Raw genomic sequence first — 21,068 nt, 5'->3', positions numbered from 1 at the left:
CAAAGCCAAACAGATAATTGCAGCATCGAAGAAGAAATCGTGGGAAGACTTTGGAAACAGGTTGGAGACTATGGGTCAAGCTGCTGGAAAACCATTCTGGAGTGTAATTAGCAGTCTTCGAAAGGGAGGTAAGAAGGAAATGACAAGTATTTTGGACAGGTCAGGAAAACTGCTGGTGAATCCTGTTGATGCCTTGGGCAGATGGAGGGAATATTTTGAAGAGTTGCTCAATGTAGGTGAAAATGCGATCAGTAATGTTTCAGATTTCGAGGTAGAATGGGATAGGAATGATGGAAATAGGATCACATTTGAGGAAGTGGAAAAAATGGTCAGTAGATTGCAGTGCAATAAAGCGGCTGGGGTGGATGAAATTAAGTCGGAACTCATCAAATACAGTGGAATGTCAGGTCTTAAATGGCTACACAGGATAATTGAAATGGCCTGGGAGTCGGGACAGGTTCCATCAGACTGGACAAAAGCAGTAATCACACCAATCTTTAAACATGGAAACAGAAAAGATTGTAACAACTACAGAGGTATCTCTTTAATCAGCGTTGTGGGTAAAATCTTCGCAGGTATTGTTGAAAGGAAAGTGCGAGTATTAGTTGAGGACCAATTGGATGAAAATCAGTGTGGGTTTAGGCCTCTTAGAGGTTGTCAGGACAAGATCTTTAGCTTACGGCAAATAATGGAGAAGTGTTACGAGTGGAACAGGGAATTGTATCTATGCTTTATAGATCTAGAAAAGGCAAGTTATTGTCTGTTCTACAAGATTATGGAATCGGAGGCAAACTTTTGCAAGCAATTAAAGGTCTTTACATGGATAGTCAGGCAGCAGTTAGAGTTGACGGTAAATTGAGTTCATGGTTCAGAGTAGTTTCAGGGGTAAGACAAGGCTGCAACCTGTCTCCACTGTTGTTCATATTATTTATGGATCATATGTTGAAAACAATAGACTGGCTGGGTGAGATTAAGATATGTGAACACAAAATAAGCAGTCTTGCATATGCGGATGACTTAGTTGTGATGGCAGATTCGATTGAAAGTTTGCAAAGTAATATTTCAGAGCTAGATCAGAAATGTAAGGACTATGGTATGAAGATTAGCATCTCCAAAACGAAAGTAATGTCAGTGGGAAAGAAATATAAACGGATTGAGTGCCAAATAGGAGGAACAAAGTTAGAACAGGTGGACGGTTTCAAGTACTTAGGATGCATATTCTCACAGGATGGCAACATAGTGAAAGAACTGGAAGCGAGGTGTAGCAAAGCTATGCAGTGAGCGCTCAGCTACGATCTACTCTCTTCTGCAAGAAGGAAGTCAGTACCAAGACTAAGTTATCTGTGCACCGTTCAATCTTTCGACCAACTTTGTTGTATGGGAGCGAAAGCTGGGTGGATTCAGGTTACCTTATCAACAAGGTTGAGGTTACGGATATGAAAGTAGCTAGGATGATTGCAGGTACTAGTAGATGGGAACAATGGCAGGAGGGTGTCCACAATGAGGAAATAAAAGAAAAACTGGGAATGAACTCTATAGATGTAGCAGTCAGGGCGAACAGGCTTAGATGGTGGGGTCATGTTACACGCATGAGAGAAGCAAGGTTACCCTAGAGACTCATGGATTCAGCAGTAGAGGGTAGGAGGAGTCGGGGCAGACCGAGGAGAAGGTACCTGGATTCGGTTAAGAATGATTTTGAAGTAATAGGTTTAACATCAGAAGAGGCACCAATGTTAGCACTGAATAGGCGATCATGGAGGAACTGTATAAGGGGGGCTATGCTCCAGACTGAACGCTGAAAGGCATAATCAGTCGACGATGGACGATGGACGATGACGATGACGATGACGACGATATAAATATGGCTTTTGGAACAGACAAATGTAAGAAAAATAGCATAGTCAAGGGAACATACACTAAACAAGAAGATTACATATTGAATAACCACAGCGACTGCATAGAAGTGATGGAAAAAAACAGATGCCTATAAATATCTAGGATACAGAAAAAAATAGGAATAGATAATACAAATATTAAAGAAGAACTAAAAGAAAAATATAGACAAAGACTAACAAAAATACTGAAAACAGAAATGACAGCAAGAAACATGACAAAAGCTATAAATACCTATGCTATACCAATATTGACCTACTCATTTGGAGTAGTGAAATGGAGTAACACAGACCTAGAAGCACTCAATACACTTACACGATCACAATGCCACAAATATAGAATACATCACATACATTCAGCAACAGAAAGATTCACATTAAGCAGAAAGGAAGGAGGAAGAGGATTCATCGTCATAAAAAACCTACATTATGGACAGGTAGACAATTTCAGAAAATTCTTTACGGAATGAGCGGAAACTAGCAAAATACTCGAAGCAATCACTCATATAAATACATCGGCTACACCACTGCAATTTCATAACCACTTCTACAACCCTTTAGGTCATATAACAGCAACAGGTACGAAGAAAGAAAATTGGAAAAAGAAAACACTACATGGCAAGCACCCGTATCATCTAACACAGCCACACATTGATTAAGACGCATCCAACTCATGGATAAGAAAAGACAATATATACAGTGAGATGGAAGGATTCATGATTGCAATACAGGATCAAACCATAAACACCAGATATTATAGCAAGCAAACAACAAATAGAAACAGTAGATCACATCACAAGCAAGTGTACAATACTAGAAAATACAGAATACCTCAGGAGACATGACAATGTAGCGAAAATAATACATCAACAGCTTGCCTTACAACATAAACTTATAAAACAACACGTTCCCACATACAAGTATGCACCACAAAATGACTGGAGAATGATGAATACAAATTATACTGGAACAGAACCATTGTAACAGATAAAACACCACATAACAAACCTGACATCACACTCACCAATAAAAAGAAGAAATTAACACAACTAATCGAAATATCCATACCTAATACAACAAAATATACAAAAAGAAAACAGGAGAAAAAATTGAAAAATACATCCAACTGGCTGAGGAAGTCAAGGACATGTGGCATCAGGATAAAGTTGACATTATACCAATTATACTATCAACTAGTTACATTCACATGTAACTAAATTATTTAACAATTAAATTGCACACACATACACAGTCCCTGATACGCTTACACAAGGAATAACTTATCTGAAACCTAAAGATCAAGCAGACACAGCAAACCCAGCTAAATATCGCCCCATAACATGCCTACCAACAATATACAAAATATTAACTTCAGTCATCACACAGAAATTAATGACACATACAACACAGAACGAAATTATAATTGAAGAACAAAAAAGCTGCTGCAAAGGAGCACGAGGATGTAAAGAGCAACTGATAATAGATACAGAGGTTACGTATCAAGCTAAAAATAGACAAAGGTCGCTGCACTACATGTACATTGATTACCAAAAAGCTTTTGATAGTGTACCCCACTCATGGTTACTACAAATATTGGAAATATACAAAGTAGATCCTAAATTAATACAGTTCCTAAACATAGTAATGAAAAATTGGAAAACCACACTTAATATCTAAACAAATTCAGATAATATCATATCACAGCCAATACAGATTAAGCGTGGAATATACCAAGGAGACTCACTAAGTCCTTTCTGGTTCTGCCTTGCTCTGAACCCACTATCCAACATGCTAAATAATACAAATTATGGATACAATATTACTGGAACATACCCACACAAAATCACACATTTGCTATACATGGATGATCTAAAACTACTGGCAGCAACAAATCAACAACTCAACAACTCAAGCAATTACTAAAGATAACAGAAGTATTCAGCAATGATATAAATATGGCTTTGGAACAGACAAATGTAAGAAAAGTAGCGTAGTTAAGGGAAAACACACTAAACAAGAAGATTACATATTGGATAACCACAGCGACTGCATAGAAGCGATGGAAAAAACAGATGCCTATAAATATCTAGGATACAGACAAAAAATAGGAATAGATAATACAAATATTAAAGAAGAACTAAAAGAAAAATTATAGACAAAGACTAACAAAAATATTGAAAACAGAATTGACAGCAAGAAACAAGACAAAAGCTATAAATACTTATGCTATACCAGTATTGACCTACTCATTTGGAGTAGTGAAATGGAGTGACACAGACCTAGAAAATTCTTTCTAGAACGAGCAGAAACTAGCAAAATACACAAAGACATCACTCATATAAATACATCAGCTACACCATTGCAATTTCATAACCACTTCTACAACCCTTTAGATCACATATCAACAGATACAAAGAAAGTAAATTGGAAAAAGAAAACACTACATGGCAAGCACCCATATCATCTAACACAGCCACACATAGATCAAGACGCATCCAACACATGGCTAAGAAAAGGCAATATATACAGTGAGACGGAAGGATTCATGATTGCAATACAGGATCAAACAATAAACACCAGATATTACAGCAAGCATATTATTAAAGATCCCAATACCACAACAGATAAATGCAGACTTTGCAAACAACAAATAGAAACAGTAGATCACATCACAAGCGGATGTACAATACTAGCAAATACAGAATACCCCAGAAGACATGACAATGTAGCAAAAATAATACATCAACAACTTGCCATAAAACATAAACTAATAAAACAACACGTTCCCACATACAAGTACACACCACAAAATGTACTGGAGAATGATGAATACAAATTATACTGGAACAGAACGATTATAACAGATAAAACAACACCACATAACAAACCTGACCTCATACTCACCAATAAAAAGAAGAAATTAACACAACTAATTGAAATATCCATACCCAACACAACAAATATACAGAAGAAAACAGGAGAAAAAATTGAAAAATACATCCAACTGGCTGAGGAAGTCAAGGACATGTGGCATCAGGATAAAGTCAACATTATACCAATTATATTATCAACTACAGGAGTCATACCTCACAATATCCACCAGTACATCAATGCAATACAGCTACATCCAAACATATATATACAACTACAAAAATCTGTAATTATTGATACGTGTTCAATGACCCGAAAGTTCCTAAATGCAATATAACATATACCATACAGTTACAAGGAAGTCACGCTTGACCGAGGTCCGCGTCACGTTCCATTTTTAACCAGACTTAAGTCTGAGGAAAAAAAAGATAATAATAATAATAATAATAATAATAATAATAATAATAATAATAATAATAATAATACGAGACAAAAATGTCTAAAATTATACTTCTGCCAGTGAGATGTAAAATATTATAAAAAAATTCCCTAGAAAAGAGCTGAATGAGGTTTACGTAGTAAGAGAATTCGAGAATGGCCTAAGAAAGGCATGTTTCTGCATGCAACAGATTTTAACTTAAAATCAATAATAATTAGACATAGAATGTTAACCAGCACATTTACAATAATATCATTTATTGTAGGAAACTATTTGATTCAGAAGACAGATAAACAATTGAAAGAGAACAGATAATTCTGTATTAAAGACAAATTAGTAAAGATAACGATTTTGTTTGGGTAGACATCCTCTACAGCAAGCACAGAAATATTTGTTTTGTAACTAAGAGTCAAAGTCAGTTTTGTGTTATGTTTATACTTTGTTTTCATTTGTTTTCTGACAACCCCAGCAAGTGAACGGACTTGTGATGCCGGGCTCAAAGTCAATGTTGTGTTATGTAATGAATAACATTGTTTTTCAGTGAATGGTACATTGCGATACATTTTTGAGTAGGTCTTTAGGAGAGCAAATGAATTACCGAATAAAAAATACAGGGTGCCATTTAAAAAAGTCATATGCTGTTCATATCTTTGTAAGAAACAAAGCTACAACGCAGGCGATCATGCTGATTGATGTCCTTCTGACGGCTAAAGACTATTTGCTTGAAACATTTTGTAATTTGCATCTGGACAAACAGTTATTTAGGGTGGTCAAGATAAATGGTACACACTGTGTGTTGAACGCCCGTACAAATACTTGTATTCTGATGATTCGCTGGGGCGACTGTGAAAGAAAAGAACATAGTTAAAAGTGAAATGGCGATACAACAAAAGGTGTGGGCTGGGAAAGACATACAAAGTGCGACAGTGCGTTTTTGATCAATTTAGATTGGTTGTAATGATTCTTTTGTGGTTGTGTGGCTCACATTCCACCACAGAAATAAAATTATTATGGCATCTCCTCTCCCACTCCCCCCCCCCTCCAAAAAACTGATTATTCGTTGTCAGTAGCTCGGCAGATTCACAAAATCGTAGCTACCGTCATTAAAGTTACGGTGAGTCTGATCGACAAACATATTACCGTGCGAGAGCTACTGCGAGAGGGCACAGCATAGAAGACGCAAGCTGAGTGGCCAGAACATTCGCGATATATGCCTGAAGTGTGCATGATCTCCTGCAAAGCCCATGTAAAGTGTCAGGCTGTTACAACCAGTCCACAGCATCACGTTTACGCCAATAATGTCGAGTGAAGTTGCTGCAAATCGTTGGTATTTACCATGCTCATTTCAGCAGATTTCTGAGTACCTGAGTACCTGAAACAATCAAACAGGAACATTATTTATGAGAAAAAATGGGTAAAACATAACATTTAATTTCTTCAAAAAGTGACACGTGATTCAGTGTGGACACTTTATGTATTCCTCAGTGCTGTAGAAACTGTTAGATTTTAGCACCTTCCCTTCTTTTTCTTACTTACCGGTTAATGTTTTTATGTTCTTTGTTTCTGCAGTTTGTTAACTAAAAAAGAGAAAGACTTAAAACATCTAGTCAAGGCAATAGTTCCGAAAAATATGGTTTGGTAGAGTTGGTTACTCAAATTAGATTTTTTGCACGTTTTCAAATTTTTAGTAATTATATTTATCAAGAAGATAAGTAAAATCCCTTGTAGCGCCACTAAATTTTTATTTTGTTTGTAACCATACGTGTTTCATCTATTCGTACTAGGCACCATTACTGGTCCATAATATGAATAATATTATTCAACTATGCGTATTTCGTTAAATGTATACTTTGAATAGATGAAATATATTTGGTAAGAAAAAAAACATTCAGCTGAAAAAATGAAAAATTTTTCTTACTTGCGTGATAAATATAATTGAAGTAAGAACTGATGAAGAATATCTGCAAATATTAACCACTTTTTAAAAATTATTTTGTATAGTGTTCGGTTAAATTTATGTGTTAGAGTACAAAAGTTGGTTTGGTTCTGATAATTTCTCGTTCTCAGTATTTTATACTGTGCTGCCTGTTTCGTTGTGTGAGATCTGTTTTCAGCTAGGCATCCATAAATCTCTCCCCATAAATCCTTCGACAATGCAGCCATAAAAACATCGTCCGCCATCGTTCCGTCGTCGACACGTGCTGTATCTCACGACCTCGTGCCGCGGAGTACCGCAAACAGCCGCTGCACTCCTTGTCACCTTCCAACTGGTTTTACTCCGAGCAGGTATGAGGGCACCACGTGCTGTGTGGTGGAATTTAAGCCCAGCCCACTGCATAGTTTGCTTTACACTACCAACAGTGATGTACTACTTTTATCGATACTTCAAGCAAACCGTGTTCACTTTACGGTAAGACAAATGACACCTAAGAATCGCAGAAAACCAAGTGAGTGCCTGTGCGAAATCTAACGAAGTTTGGGGGCAGAGTGGGACCATCGATAAACTGAAAAGATGTAAGAAATTTGAACGAGCAGTAGTAGTTTACAACATGAGCTAAACAGCGTATTTTGTTCAGCTAAAAATGGATGGCAACTGGTTTTCCAGAAGGTGAAGAAGACTGCAAAAAACACCCAATGGTACCTACAGCTCCAGAAATGCCTCAGTTTAGCCAGAGTCCTTAGACGGCGGTATAAGGGGCTTGGAGTATAAATGGCCACGCTTTTTCAACCGAGGGTTAAGGTAATTAAGCCAGTCTGTCCTTGAACTGACTTAGTCAGACGCTGTATAGGAATTCTTCCTACCTGTTACGTGGTTGGTTTAGTTAGTTAGTTACTTACTTTCAAGTCCCATGGATCATTTTGCACGATAAATTTTCATGATGTGGAACGAGTCATTTTACATTCATATTGTAAATTAATTTGTACATCTATTTGAACTATAAACATCACTACATATTTTTTCCCAAAATGAAAACAAGATATACAGATTGAGTTAGGAATTCCTACCCACCATCTGCTACAAATTACAAACATGGAAATTCTTGTACAGAATAGAAGGAGTTGTAAAGGAGAGACTTTTTCAATTTATTTTCAAATTTTACCTTTCCGTCTGTTAGACATTTTATATCACTGGGTAAGTGGTCAAACATTTTTGTGGCAGCGTTGTGCACCCCTTTCTGTGCTAAGGACAACCTTAATGTTGAGTAATGAATGTCATTTTTTCTCCTCGTATTGTAATTGTGTATCTCATCGATCGTTTTGAGATGTAGTGGATTATTTACAACAAACTTCATGAGGGAATAAATATACGGTGAAGAAGTAGTCAGAATGCCCAATTCCTTAAACAGATGTCTACAAGGTGATCGCAGGTGAGGACCACATATTATTCTTATAGCACGTTTTCGGGCAATGAAGACCTTCTTTCTTAAAGATGAGTTAGCCCAGAACATTATTCCATATGACGTTACTGCATGAAAATAAGCAAAATATGCCAACTTACTGACTTCTGCCTCCCCAAAATTTGTTATGATGCGCAAATGTGGCTGAACTAAGTTGTTTTAGGGGTAACAAAATGTGTTTTTTCTATTTTAAATTATCATCAATATGGACACCTAAGAATTTTGAAGTTTCCACCCTATGTATTATTTCATCACCCTGTGTTACACTTATCACTGGTGCAGTACCCCTAGAGGTGCAGAACTGGATATTATGTGTCTTTGTGAAATTCAAGGTGAGACCATTCGCAGAAAACCAGCCAATGATACTTTTGAGAACTTTGTTCACCATTTCTGCCATTCTGTACGTATACTGGGAGTGGTTGCAATACTGGTGTCATTTGCAAAAAGAACTAATTCTGCTTGGTGTATGTTAGACAGTAGATCATTTACATATTTGAGAAACAGTAGTAGGCCTAAGACTGAGCCTCGGGGAACCCCATACGGGATTTCTTCCCAGTCAGAATTATGTCCCTGGATTCTGACCGTTTATTTTTTTTTGTTGGGGTTTAAGGGCGCTCAACTACTGAGGTCATTAGCGCCCAGTCACAATTGTTAGAGCACATAGAATCTAGTAAAACTCAATGGGGGGGGGGGGGGGGGGACACCAGAAAGTTCTTACAAAGAGGCAGATAAAATAAGTGAAAGAGTTAGATGTCTTTGGACAATCCAGTCAAAGTAATGAAACGAAGAACACGAGCAGCTGCTCGAGCGTCATCCGCTAAAATATCCTGTAAAGTAGATGGCAGAGACAGGACAATAAGAAATTGACTAAAACAGGGACACGACAATAAAACATGGCGCACTGTTAATGCATGACCACAAGGACACTGCGGGGCTGGGTCACCGGAGAGCAGGTAGTGGTGGCTAAACCGGCAATGCCCAATCCGCAACCTGGTCAGAAGGACCTCTTCTCGCCGAGATGGTCGGGAGGAGGTTGTCCAAGTGGTTGGGAATGGTTTGACTGCCCAGAGCTTGTTTCCTTGAAGTGAGGACCAAGTATCCCACCACAAGGACACATGCCCCTTAGAAACAACCCCACTAACGTCAGATGACGGGACACAATGGGAGGCTGGCCGAGGCAGGAGGACTGCAGCCTTGGCTGCAGCATCAGCAGCCTCATTCCCAGGCACTCCTACATGGCCGGGATTGATAACAGCCAGCAGGCATACCGACAAAGCAGTACGTCGCGCCGGTAGGTCAATGGTAATTCGGCAGCTTCAGCATAAAGACTCTCGACGGGACTAGTGTAGAATGCTCCGGTTGGAAGACGTAACCCCCTATGGTGGATGGAGTTGAGACGGCATAAGAGGGATGGCCGAGCAGACGAGTAGACGAGGCTCCCATAATCCAGCTTTGATCGGACTATGGATCGATACAAGCGAAGCAGGACAGTGCGATCCGCTCCCCAAGATGAACCACTAAGATCTCTGAGGACATTAAGGGAACGTGTACAACGAGCAGCCAAATAAGAGACGTGCGGAGACCAACAAAGTTTCCTGTCCAGTGTGAGCCCTAGAAACTTAGTTGATTCCACAAATGGGAGAACAATGGGACCGAGATGTAAGGATGGCGGAAGGAACGCTTTATATCGCCAAAAGTTGATGCAAACCGTCTTCTCTTCAGAGAACCAGAAGCCATTTTCCACACTCCATCAGTATAGGCTGTCTAGACAACGCTGAAGGCAGCGCTCCAGGAGGCATGTTCGCTGGGCACTGCAGTAGATCGCGAAGTCATCGACAGAAAGAGAGCCTGAGACATTAGGTGGAATGCAATCCATAATTGGATTGATCGCTATGGCAAAAAGGGCTACGCTCAAGACAGAGCCCTGAGGCAGTCCGTTCTCCTGGAGGAAGACGTCGGACAATACGGAACCCACACGTACCCTAAACTTTCGATCTGTTAAAAAGGAATCAATAAAAAGGGGCAGGCAACCGCGTAGACACCACCTGTGCATATTGCGGAGGATACCTCCTCTCCAACAGGTATCATAAGCCTTCTACAAATCGAGGAAAACGGCGACCGTTTGGCGTTTTCGCAAAAAGTTGTTCATGATGAATGTCGACAAGGTCACAAGGTGGTCAACAGCGGAGCGGCGGCGACGAAAGCCGCATTGAACATTGGTAAGTAGCAGTCGAGATTCAAAAATCCAAACTAACGGAGCGTTAACCATGCGCTCCATCACCTTACAGACACAGCTTGTTAGAGAAATGGGGCGGTAACTAGAAGGAAGGTGTCTATCCTTCCCGGGTTTGGGTATACGAACAACGACAGCGTCACGCCAATGCATGGGGACTTGACCTTCGGTCCAGACGCGATTGTAGCTACGAAGAAGGAAGCTTTTGCCTGCCGGAGAAAGGTGTGCCAGCATCTGAACGTGAATGGCATCTGGCCCCGGAGCAGAGGACTGGGACAGTGCAAGTGCACGTTCGAGTTCCCGCATAGTAAAGGGGGCATTATGTTTTTCCAGATTCAGCGAGTGGAAGGAAGGTCGCCGAGCCTCTTCTGCCTCTTTCCTGGGAAGGAAGGCAGGGTGGTAATGGGCGGAGCTTGAAACCTCCGCGAAAAAGCGGCCGAAGGCGTTGAAGATATCCACAGGATCAACGAGGACCTCACCACCTGAAGTCAGGCCAGGTATCGAGGAGTGGGCCTTAATGCCCGACAGCCGGCGCAGGCCACCCCACACGACAGAAGAGGGACTAAAACTGTTAAAGGAGCTGGTGAAAGAGGCCCAACAAGCTTTTTTGCTGTCTTTGATGACTCTACGGCATTGCGCTCGGAGTCGTTTGTATCCAATACAATTCGCCAACGTAGGATGGCGGCGAAAGGTGCGTAGAGCACGTCGTCGAGCACGGATAGCGTCTCGACAAGCCTCATTCAACCAGGGGACGGAAACGCGACGTGAAGAAGAGGCAGTACGAGGAATGGAACGTTGGGCAGCATTGATGATAACAGCCGTGAGGTATTCGACCTCACTGTCACAACTGAGAAAATCGTAGTCCGGAAAGGTCGCCAGGGAGGAGTAAAGTTGTAACCTCCCCCTCACTTATCGACCTTAATGACAGTGAAAAATGAAACCGTGTGTACCTAATGGGAATTGGGGAAAAGCAATCGTCACCGAAGTTAATTTGTCGGTAAAGAGGGAGGAAAGGGTTACATCTAAATGAAAGGAAAAATGCTAATGAAACTGGTGGAAATTAATTTTGAAAAGGGGTAAAGTTAATAAAGAAAGTAAATGTGCGGCCGTTACATTAACAGTTAACTAGCGGTAATTAGATATTTGAGGTTTGGGGGAAATTATGGTCGCCAGTCCTAAGGACAATTACTATAGTAACTGAAAAAGAAAGGTTATTACACATATAATTAGCACTAGAAGCGTGGCAACTGAAGGTTGACACGTGTAGTGTGAAAACTGAAAGTTTGTCAGAAGTAATAAATTTCGCTACACTCTGACTTAATTTAGCAAAAGAATTAATATAACAGTAAAATCGAAAGTTAATTTAGTGACTGAAGTTAATAGTGAGCTTTCTTTCTGAAGCACATCGAAATTCAGTAAAATACGGTTAGTCTTGGACTACCTCAACAATCATTTCAAAAGCTACTTGAATCTACGCAATTTAGAAATAAGAGATTTAACTTTGAACTTGAATTAAATGATTCTGAACAATTAACAATAGTAAAATATAGTACGTACCAAGCTGAGCTGCAGTCACAGGTAAGCTAAAATATGGTAACAAAACTCGCACTCTTAATTTGTGCTTGTGTAATCTAAATATTGTAGCCAGCTATGAATAATTTAACTGAACTTTGAAATTAAAGCAGCGAAATTGAATTATATTACTTTAATGCTGGCGTTTGAATTTCAACGACACTCGGGTTCATTTCGGAAAAGGGACCCTGCTTGACAATGCAATTGGGACAATGAGCAACAAAGGTTCATGCTAAGTTGCTGTAATTTTGTGATGCAACAATTTTAAAAGTTTGAAAAGCTGAGGTCTGCCATGCAGTTCTATAACTTTACGTGCTTCCAGTCTTCCTCGTTGGTTGATTGAAGGTTTGAAGCCGTCGATCGAGGAGGTGGCGACAGACACTCATTGTCGGCCGTCGCTGTTGCAGAAGCTGGATGTTGGCGCCTTCTTCTCGACACGGTCACCAGGTGAAACGGGCTCTTGATGTGCGCCAGCTAATGCTTCCCCTCCGCGACACCATGTCAGAAACTATAATCGCAAGTCGAGCGCAATTACATGCTGCCAAACCCCGAAAGCGCGGCAACTCGCGGGAGCTTCACACAACACACCTGCTCCACTGCACCACCCCAGCCAGACTCTCTCTCTCTCTTCTCTCCCCGCGCTCCACACGGCAGAGTTCACACTACCAAAGATCCTAAACACTTTCGTTCTCCACACGACCTATCGATGTATTGGTTCGATAGCATAGTTTTCCCTAGGCAAGACCCAGCGTAAAAATACAAATAATATTTACAAAACAACCAATTATACATCGACATAAATGCATAAATATATATATACAAACAGTAAAACTATTACAATATATAAAGAGACAGAAATGTCGTATCTTGAGGTAACAAAACAAGGAAAAACATTATAGTACAATAGATGGAAATAGGAGGATATGCATTTCCGGCGTTACAAAGTCCCCAGTCAGCTTTCGGTATGTTCCAGCTCGAAGGACGTGGGAATGGGGAGTGGTGCAGGAGACGAACGACGCAGGGGAAGTGGTCGCTCGAATAGGTGCCGGAAAGGACATACCACTCGAACCAACGGGCAAGATTGGTAGAACAGATCGAGAGGTCCAAGTGGGAGTAGGTATGAGTAGAGTCTGAGAGGAAAGTCGGGGCGCCAGTATTGAGGCAGACAAGATTGAGATGATTGAAGACATCCGCCAAGAGGGAGCCTCTCTGACAGGATGCAGGAGAGCCCCAAAGGGGATGATGGGCATTGAAGTCGCCAAACAATAAAAACGGCGGAGGAAGCTGAACAATCAGGTGCATCATGTCAGCCCAACTGTAGATGACGATGGAGTGTAGACGGTACAAGCAGAAAAAGTAAAGGCAGAAAGAGTAATACGGACAGCTATTGCTTGGAGTGGGGTGGTCAATGGGAGGGGATGGTAATAGACATCGTCCCGAACGAGCAACATGACCCCACCATGAGCCAGAATACCGTCCACAGGGGGGAGGTCAGACTGCTCCGAGGTATAGTGGGTGAAAGCAATACGGTCAGTTGGGCGCAACTTGGTTTCCTGGAGACCAAGGACGAGCGGACAGTGCAGGCGGAGGAGCAGTTGTAATTCCTCCCGATTAGATCGAAGACCTCTTATGTTCCAATGTAACAAAGCCATCACTAGTCAGAAAAGAGGGCGAACGAAACGGGTGAAGAGCTGGTCACCTCGACGGCCGCGAAGGGCCAGGTGTCGAGGGAAAAACGCTACAACCGGTGGGAGGCGGATCCTGTTCCATCGAATCGTCGCCAGCGGTGGCCACTTTACCGGGTTGTGTAGGAGGGGCAGCATCATTCGCCGACGAGAAGCCAGCTGAGCGCCTGGCAGCAGAGCGTCCCGGCGAAACTGAGGACGGCCGGGAGCAGCAACTCACGAATGGAGCGTCAGACGAAACGCGCCGGGGCGGAGAGGGGATAAAGATTTCTTCTTGGAGGCCTTCTTGGAATGCCGATGAGGCACAGGGATGGTGGGCTGGACCCGAAGAAGGTCCTCATGCGCGGGGTCCGTTTTGGAACGCCAGACCTCGGAAGCCGGGGTCCGGAACGTTTCCCTGATGGATGCCTGAGAAGAGGATCGCTTCTCAGGCGGCGGAGGGGGAGGAGGAGGAAGGGTGGCCCCCGGGGCAGAGGGGGCAGGGGCTGTGAGGGAGGAGGATTGGGAAGGGAGGGATTTGAGAGGCGGAGGCATAGACCCCGGATGGGGTGAGCAGGTGGAGGGGGGACAGGATAGGGGTGAGGATACTGTGGAAGGAGTAGACACGACTGAGGCAAACGAAGTTGTCAACGTCATGGGATGGAGGCGGTCATACTTCTTCCTGGCCTCAGAATTAGAGAGACGATCCAAAGTTTTTAATTCTTTAATCTTCTTCTCCTTCTGATACGCGGGGCAGTCTAAAGATCTAGGCGAGTGGATGCCAGGACAATTGGCGCACCGTGACGACATGTGCCCAAAGCGCAAACACCGAAAGCAGCGCATAGGAGGCGGGACGTAAGGTCGCACGTCACACCGGTAGCGCATCACCTTCACCTTCTCTGGGAGAACGTCCCCCTCGAAGGCGAGGATAAAGGCTCTGGTGTCGATGCGACGGTCTTTGGGGCTGCGCTGAACTTGCTGGACGAAATGCACGCCTCGGCGCTCCAGGTTCGCCCTGAGCTCCTCATCAGATTGCAGCAGGAGGTCCCGATGAAAAATAACCCCCTGCATCCTATTCAGAGCCAGATGCGGCACAATAGACACTGGGATGTCTCCTAGTCGGTCGCATGCCTGGAGCGCTGCCGACTGTGTGGCGGAGGTGGTCTTTATAAGAACGGACCCCGAACGCATTTTACTGAGAGCCTCGACTTCCCTGAAGATGTCCTTGATGTGCTGGACAAAGAACATAGGCTTGGAGGTGGCGAACATCCCTCCATTGGTCCGAGAACAGACTAAATAGCGGGGGAAGTACTTCGCCCCAAGCCGGCGGGCCTGTCCTTCCTCCCAGGGAGTGGCAAAGGGGGAAAGGGCAGGAGAACCAGAACCAGAGACAGTACCTTTCTTTTTAAAAGACTCGGCCGCAGAGCGACCTGATACATGTTGACGTTTCATGTGCGAAACGTCCGCTCCGATACCACCCACTCCGACCAGGGGCTCTACCCACGGGCGCCACCCGGCCTCAGCAAGGGCCACCTGGCAGGATGACCATTGCCTGGAGTCCCGATGCCCCAAGGAGACGGGCATCTACTCCTTGGCCGACGTGGGGAGGGTGCAGGTCAGGTATCGGCAGTACGATCCCTGTGTTGTCAGGGGGCTACAACCTAGAGGGTACATGACGACCCCACGACAACAGGCTGCCTACCGTGCTGGATTTCGGGTGCCATGGAAAGTCCATCATGATCGTAGGTGCAGTTGGGGACGCACTATGGGCGTAACTTGTGCAACCCATCAGGCGTTTAGGCCCTATTTGAGGAATAATGGGAGTGGTTACAATGACGTTACAATGCTGAGTGCCAAGGTCTTAGTGCACTGAGGACCAATGATACACCGCGTAAGGCGTCCTTCCCCAAAAGGCTCGTACTTCTGTAGAATTTTGAAAAAAGGAGGTCAAACCCCAAGGGGGACCATCACATGGAAGGCCGAAACGGTGGAAACTCCGTTTAGTCGCCTCTTACGACAGGCAGGAATACCTCGGGCCTATTCTTACCCCGGAACCCGCAGGGGGGGTTCTGACCGTCGAGTTATTACTAAGTACAACTTTCTGTATTCTTTTCTACATCTACATCTACATACTCCGCAATTCACCATACGGTGCGTGGCGGAGGGTACTTCATACCACAACTAGTATCTTCTATCCCTGTTCCACTCCCAAACAGAACGAGGGAAAAATGAATGCCTATATGCCTCTGTAAGAGCCCTAATCTCTCTTATCTTTGTGGTCTTTCCGCGAAATGTAAGTTGCGGCAGTAAAATTGTTCTGCAGTCAGCCTCAAATGCTGGTTCTCTAAATTTCCTCAGTAGCGATTCACGAAAAGAACGCCTCCTTTCCTCCAGAGACTACATGAGTTGCTGAAGCATTTCCGTAACACTCGCGTGATGATCAAACCTACCAGTAACAAATCTAGCAGCCAGCCTCTGAATTGCTTCTATGTCCTCCCTCAATCCCACCTGATAGGGATCCCAAACGCTCGAGCAGTACTCAAGAATAGGTCGTATTAGTGTTTTTTAAGCAGTCTCCTTTACAGATGAACCACTTATTCCCAAAATTCTACCAATGAACCGAAGACGAGTATCCGCCTTCCCCACAACTTCCATTACATGCTTGTCCCACTTCATATCGCTCTGCAATGTTACGCCCAAATATTTAATCGACGTGACTGTGTCAAGCGCTGCACTACTAATGGAGTATTCAAACATTACAGAATTCTTTTTCCTATTCATCTGTATTAATTTATATTTATCTATGTTTAGAGCTAGATGTCATTCTTTACACCAATCACAGATCCCGTCCAAGTCATCTTGTATCCTCCTACAGTCACTCAACGACGACACCTACTCGTACACCACAGCACCATCAGCGAACAGCCGCACGTTGCTATCCACCCTATCCAAAAGATCATTTATGTAGATAGAAAACAACAGCGGACCTACCATACTTCCCTAGGGCACTCCAGATGATACCCTCACCTCCGATGAACACTCACCATCGAGGACAACGTACTGGGTTCTATTACTTAAGAAGTCTTCGAGCCACTCACATACTTGGGAACCAATCCCATATACTCGTACCTTAGTTAGGAGTCTGCGGTGGGGCACCGAATCAAACGCTTTTTGGAAGTCAAGGAATATGGCATCCGTCTGATACCCTTCATCCATGGTTCGCAAGATATCATGAGAAAAAAGGACGAGTTGCGTTTCGCAGGAGCGATGTTTTCTAAAGCCGTGCTGATGCATGGACAGCAACTTCTCTGTCTCAAGGAAATTCATTATATTCGAACTTAGAATATGTTCGAGAATCCTTCAACAAACCGATGTTAAGGATATTGGTCTGTAAATTTGAGGATCCGTCCTTCTACCTTTCTTATATATAGGCGTCACCTGCGCTTTTTTCCAGTCGCTCGGGACTTTACGTTGGGCAAGAGATTCGCGATAAATGCAAGCTAAGTAAGGAGCCAATGCAGTAGTGTACTCTCTGTAAAACCGAATTGGAATCCCATCAGGACCTGGCGATTTATTTATTTCAATCCATTTAGCTGCTTCACAACCCCATGGATGACTATCACTTTGCCCTCCACACGGGAATCTGTACGAGACTCAAACAGCGGTATGTTTGTACGATCCTCCTGCGTGAAAGATTTCTCAAATGCTAAATTTAAAATTTCAGCTTTCGTTTTGCTGTCTTTCGTTGCCAGGCCAGACTGATCAGTGAGTGACTGGATGGAAGCCTTCGACCCGCTTACCGATTTTACGTAAGACCAGAATATCGTTGGGGTTTCAGCAATATCTTTTGCTAAGGTATGACGAATTTTCAACTTTCGTAACCATAGTCGTAATGACAACATCATGATCACTAATCCCTGTCTCAACACTGACACCGTCGATGAGGTCTGGTCTGTTCGTGGCTATCAGATCTAAAATATTTCCATTACGCGTTGGCTGTCGATTTAGCTGCTCAAGACAGTTTTCGGATAATGTGTTCAAAAGTAATTCACACGACGGCTTGGTTAGATATGACATGATCCATTGGTTGCCTATACCATCAATCCTATAAAACTTCAATTTATCTAGGAGTATACTATGATTAACACAATCGAACGCCTTGGACAGGTCACAGAAAATACCTACCGGTTCTATTTTGTTATTTAATGCTTGTAATATCTGATGTGTGAACATGTAAATGGCATTCTCAGTAGAACAACCTTTCTGAAACCTAAACTGTGATTTGCTGAGGATATTATTGTGGCCAAGGTGAGATACTTTTGTAAAATACATCACCTTCTCAAAAATTTTGGAAAATGACGTCAGCAGTGAAATAGGTCGGTAGTTACTGACGTCTCTCTCACCTTTCTTAAAGAGGGGTTTAACAACGGCGTATTTTAGTCTCTCTGGAAAAATGCCTGGAGTGTGATGCATTTCATATTTCGGGCAGTACTGGACTTATCATATGCGAACAAATTTTTAGTACTCTATTGGACAAACCATCAGAACGAGAAGAGCTTTTATTCTTGAGAAAATGTATGATCCTCTTAATTTCAGAAGTAGAAGTATGTGGTACATATGATGTAGTTTTATGAGAGTTACTACTTTAGCGTTTTGCTGCGATCTTTCTCTTGAACTGTTGGCCATTATGCTTTCTACTATGTTTAAGAAATGATTATTAAATACATTTGCTACCTGTAACTTGTCATTTATAGTCCTTCCATTCAATTCAGTAGTAATGCTAATCTCTTCTGTGGTTGGTTGTCCTGTCTCTTGCTTCACTATATTCCACTTTGCCTAAACTCTGTTGTCACACGTATTGATTTATGACATTATGTACATCTTTCTTGATTTTTTAATAATTAGTCATTTTGAGTAGTTTTTGTACTGTGAGGCCTCTACTTGTTCTTGCCAAAATATACATTTCCCTTTTCCTTTCACAATATTCTTTAATCCCCTTAGTCATCCATGGTTTCTTTTACGTGGCTGTACAACGTCCCTTCTGATTAGCTTATGCAGGCAGCTATTTTCAAATAATGATACGAATTTTTCGTGGATGGATTAAATTTCATATTGGCATTTGGTTCTTTACAAATTTTCCTGTAAACTACTCTTAAAAACAAAATAAAATTAAAGCAATAACAGCCCTCGGTTGCAAGATTAAGTCTTTTGGCCTGGTTTCGGCACTGCTATGAATGCCTTCATCAGAAGTGAAACAATCAAACAGACATGCCACGTATAAAATAAATATCAAGCGATAAGGCTTTAGTCATAAAATTTAAAAAAAAAGAATACATGGAAGGCAAGCCACTATGGGTTGCTCACACATGTCATGCCACAAGTAGCAACAGTCTGTCTCTTAAAAACATGTGCCCTTTAGTCATGAATGATTCTAACTGACTTCCACTAAGGTGGATCCATACTGTAAGGCACTTCCATTTATCGTGAGATGCTCTCGTAGTTTTTTGTCCCAGTGCAGAGCCCTAACAGAGCCGTCGGATTCTGAAAGTGCAGTACTATTGTCCATAATGAAACGGGAAGAAGTTTTTTGTGCAAATAATTTTTACACATGTCATTACGGTGCTTTTGTTTAAGAAACATCGTAAAATGAACTTGTTCACGCTGATTATAAGCCAACTATTATCGGTAAGAGAGCAAGGTCTATCGCATGACTAGATCGAAAGGCATCTTATCAATGACTGCCGACTATAGCACACAATATGTAACTTGAGCGAACCATCGGTATAGTTCGTATAAGATCTTACATCTTCAGTTATGCCAAAGTTAGTCATTTGTTTATTAATATCAACGTTTTCTGGAATTACAAAGTTACTGAAAAATATTATTTATGACCCACAGATTCCTCCCAATGTCTGAATGACAAAAGACAACTTTTGGTAGCAAATATTTATTGATAACAATTACTTGATTCGCGCTAGGAAAAATGAACATTCCCTACATACGTCTTTGCCAAAGTCACGAGCGCTGCACCTCATCCCTAGGGCCCTGAAAATGCCAGACGGCGAATGGCCTCTGCTATGCAGCGTGGAAACCTACCGTTCATTCCTTACTCAGTACAAACTGCAGCGCTGATGCATTCACTTCACATGTGCAAAATAGCAAAACTAGAAATAAAGTGAAACGCGCTCTTATCTGCAAATAAGGGGCACCGTACAAGATGGACGACCAAACATTTAAAAAGTCCTGTAAATACTGATTATTACCTGTTTCATGACATTCATTATAAATCTGTTAAGTCATCCAAGATGGCTACTTGATCATCGCTCAGTTATTGTTATTCACTCTCTATATTCCACTCTCAAGGAACTGCTAGTGTCCAACGATCCACTCTCTGTTACATACATCCTTTACAGAACTTTCAAGGAATAATATGTAGATATTAAAATGATTGAAACCGTTGAACAAATGGCCGAATGAAAGCTTGTAGATCCACTACAGCTGTATTTATCGAGGTCCTTGACTTGCACTACCAGTTTCGCAACATTTTTAGTTGTATCTTCTGGTGCATTTCTGTGTAGAAATTACCAATAATATTACCATAGCGAAAAAGTTATTACTTAGTCGGAATGAATTGTTTGTGGACTGAGTAATTTAAAAAACGTATAGAACTGGAACGTACCAGTTGCGAGAACTGAGCAGACTGACCTGTGGTCTGGGAGGGCGCATGCTCGGCATGCTGGTATTACGGGACAGCCATCACAATTCATATCTTCAATTTAGGAGGTGCAACGGTTTTTCACCACAGCTCTGGCAATCAGTAAGTTCACTTCCGTACGTTTACGCTGTAAGCAACATTAATCCTGATCTAAGTTGCAGATATCACATTATTCGTTACAGTTACCACCTTAGAACAGAAATTTTACTACAGGGCCACTCGCAGCCTGATGAAACATTTACAAGTTACAACAGTAATGCTCTTAATTGTACCTTAATTGCACA

Source organism: Schistocerca cancellata, chromosome 1 (genome assembly GCF_023864275.1).
Source record: "Schistocerca cancellata isolate TAMUIC-IGC-003103 chromosome 1, iqSchCanc2.1, whole genome shotgun sequence".
Classification (NCBI taxonomy): domain Eukaryota; kingdom Metazoa; phylum Arthropoda; class Insecta; order Orthoptera; family Acrididae; genus Schistocerca; species Schistocerca cancellata.
This window is presented reverse-complemented; position numbering follows the sequence as displayed.